The sequence below is a fragment of the Olea europaea genome, unplaced genomic scaffold (genome assembly GCF_002742605.1).
Source record: "Olea europaea var. sylvestris unplaced genomic scaffold, O_europaea_v1 scaffold2458, whole genome shotgun sequence".
Taxonomy (NCBI): domain Eukaryota; kingdom Viridiplantae; phylum Streptophyta; class Magnoliopsida; order Lamiales; family Oleaceae; genus Olea; species Olea europaea.
The window spans coordinates 5,534-9,165 of NW_019242787.1; the positions used below are offsets into that span (position 1 = coordinate 5,534).

General features: G+C 36.0%; 1 long non-coding RNA gene across 1 annotated transcript; it reads left to right on the forward strand.

Moving 5' to 3' along the window:
• The first annotated feature begins 868 nt into the window (after positions 1 to 868).
• LOC111382273 lies at positions 869 to 2,738 on the forward strand. Its single transcript, XR_002700480.1, has 3 exons — positions 869 to 982; positions 1,810 to 1,883; positions 2,680 to 2,738. It is a non-coding gene; the product is annotated as an uncharacterized LOC111382273 (long non-coding RNA).
• The last annotated feature ends 894 nt before the right edge of the window (positions 2,739 to 3,632 follow it).

The window sequence follows — 3,632 nt, forward strand, 5'->3', positions numbered from 1 at the left end:
GGAGATTGGCTTGGTAAGTAATGTAATATTTGAAAGGCCGAAAATTTGTATCAACGAAGGTTCAAGCTTTCCATTCGGCTAATCGAGGTCACCTTAAACCCTAGATAGGTAATTCACATATTTGGGACATGAGGGATGAAGTGACATTATCACAACGTAATAATATATGTCTTATATGACATTATAAATATTGAGGTGCGAATTGTTGAAATCGGTTGAGAATCGGGTAAGAAATTAAATAACAGTTGAGGATTTAGATCTATAAAATACTTTGGGATCTTAATGCAAGTGAAATAGATTGTAAGCACATCAAAATAAACCAATGACAATTGATTTATACCTGCAAGGATAGATGTAAAATCAGAATTTAATCAAAGGAGACAACACCTACTTAACATGTGATGACTTGCCACTTTAACCTCTAATTCCTTCAACCTCAAGCCTCCAACACGTCCTATAAGTCCTTAGAACTTTACACAAGATATTTATAACTCTTCTAAGTCATATATGGCTCTATGTGGTGCAAGGGAGAAGTCAAAGTTGGCTGCAAGAAGCCACCTCCTACTTGGACAGCTCATGCTAGGGGACTTTTCACTTTAATATATAATTGCTTCAACCTTAAGGCATAAATTTCGTGTCTAATCCCCAAGGACTTAATATAGGATGAATATATATCTTAAATATCATAAATGGACACAAAAATAATGGTAGAAAAGTCAAGTATTGCAGCCAAGATGACAGCTCCTGCTTAGTGACTCACCTTGATTGCTTGAGGTGGCTGCAGCCCATGATATTCTTAATACTTAAGTAATATGCACGACTTAAACCATTTAAAGACCACTCATTTACCTCATAGATAATATATTAACTCCCTTAACTCGTCCCTAAGTGATTCCAAGTGAAAAGAGGGTGAAACAGTCAAAGAGAAATAGAAACAAGAAGCTGGAATTTCTGAACAGCTTTGTTACTCCATAGTTTTGAGGTTTGTTTCTATTATTTCTTAGGGGGTTTATGATTTCTTAAACATCTGAACTTGTTTGTAATTAAGTTGGAGTGTTGTTAATGATGTTATGATGCATTAATATGGGTAATTAATTGCAAGAATTTGAAAAAAAGTAATCCGGACAGAGATGAGGAATTGCTGGATTGAGTGATTTATACCTTGATTTTGGGATGATACTTAGTGTTTAACTTATATATGTCAATATGAACGTTTTTATATGTAAGTAGGTAGTGTAGAAATGATTTTAATGGCCTAGAATTCTGTTGGTATCATAATAATAAAATGGAAACCGAAAACAGTCAAAGGAAAAAATCTGCCTGATCTTGTGTAGTGGAAAATGGACTGTTTTTGAAGCTCCAAACACTTCATTTGTCACAACGTTATGATCTGATTATCTTCACATATATGTTATAGGTGTGTGGTAAAAGTTTGGGAACCGTTAAATGTAGGTAAGGACATAAAAAAGAATTTGAAAAATGAGTGGACGGTGATGGAAACCTAGAAAACAGATTCTGTCCATTTGGGTATTTAATGTGATTTCAACATTTAGATGTCCCCTAATGAACTCTTGGGCCTAGAAAATATATCCTAAGGAATACTAGGTTGTCGAAAACAATTGGATGATGTTGACGTTCATAATTGGACTCGAGAGATAGCGAGACTTATGGGATTAGTTTGTAATGCCATCGGTAACTTGAAATAATGATTTTGTCTAAATTGTTTTGGTGTGAATGGACGTATTTTGGGATTGTGTGTGTTAAGATTATTAAATGGAGGATTGTATTTAATATTAGATGACAATACAGGCGACTTTTCGACGTTGAACGAAAAAGGGAATTGATACACACTCCATAGGAGCTTACACACATAAAGGCGAAAGGTAATTGAAAATCCATTTGCAACTACGATGCAAGAACCTAGTATATGTGACATAGTAATGTTGAGATATCTATATAACTTTGATAAGAGGCTTATAGCACATCATATGGTGGTTACGATCATTGAGTATGAGGTTGCTTAACCTATAGACAGCGATTTACATTAAATATGTCATTCATGAGCATTTTCATATGCATGCACGACATGTGATTATGGTTGAAAATCCTGCATGCGAAACATGCTTTCAAAGTGAGTTTTCTTTATAAATGTTTTATTGACCACTACTAGGGCACCGAGGCATGTGAGGCATGTTTATGTGATATGTTTGGCATTACGGGTGTTACTTCCTGGATGATTGCAAAGGTAGACAGGGGATGGGCCTTTGGAGATCACGGGAGGGCGGACCACTCAACTGTGCCCTTGTGATATTATGATTATTGGCGCTGCCGGGTGGGAGACTTCTTGGGTGATCATAGGGGTAGTCAGGGGATGGGCCTCTAGTGGTCACGAGAGGATGGTCCACTCATCGGTGTTGATTTCATATTGGCCATTTGATTATTGATATTGATATTATGCAGAGCTCTATCCGGTGCATAGTAGGTAGGTCAAGGGCCCAATGAAATGAAAGATTTCAAGTGAAATGATTTCTAGTCAACTTTGACGAATATTGAAATATGATACTTTTTATCGTGCTATTTAAAGTAAATGGCATGGTGTCATATGTCGTTATTACTCATGTTCAGGACATGTATGATTTTGCTTACTAAGCATTGGCTTATGTAGTTCTTGCATTGTAGGTGAACATGGAACCACATAGAGAGCATGGCTAGCTGTGGAGCTCCTACAGGATTCCAGAGTTCGATGTACATGGATGACGACCTGTAGGGTTATTTTGTAGGCTGCCATCTGTAGGGTTATATTTTGGAATCCTATATAGTGTACTTTTGAAATGGCAAAGGCAATCATTGAGTGAACTGTATCTTCTTTGTGTTAGTTGACCTAAGCCGTACCCTGATTGCTATTTGGGTTTCGATATGTTATATGATCGTGTCACAGGTGATTAGAAGTTAACAAACTCGAAAAAAAAATATGTAAAATTCTATATCTAGGTTGTGTATAGATATCAATGTTAATTTGGGGGCGTGACATAAACTGTCCAATAGGGTAATGTCACGTGGCAAAGTGTAAACTAAAGTGTACACCACAGTGTACATGTAGCAAGGTTTTACGGATTGAACTTTCCTATTTGAACACTAATTTTTGACATGTTGTTTGACACTTGCATTGTTGTTAAATGTTAATTGGTTGGGAAAACTGTTTGAAATACGAATTGTCCAATAGGGTAATGTCACGTGGCAAAGTGTAAACTAAATTGTATACCATCGTGTACATGTAGCAATGTTCTTATCGATTAAACTTTGTTAATTGTAAACTAATTTTTGACACGTTGTTTTACACTTGTATTGTTGTCAAGTGTCAATTGGATGGCAAAGCTAATTGAAATTTAAACTATCCAGTAGGGTAATGTCACGTGGCAAAGTGTAAACGAACGTGTACACCATAGTGTACGTGTAGCAAGGTCCTTACGAATTGAACTTTGCTATTTGTACACTAATTTTTGACATGTCATTTAACATTTGTATTGTAGTCAAGTGTCAAATGGATGGGAAAATTGTTCGAAATTTAAACTATCCAACAGGGTAATATCACGTGGTAAAGTGTACACTACAATGTCCTTACCGATTAAACT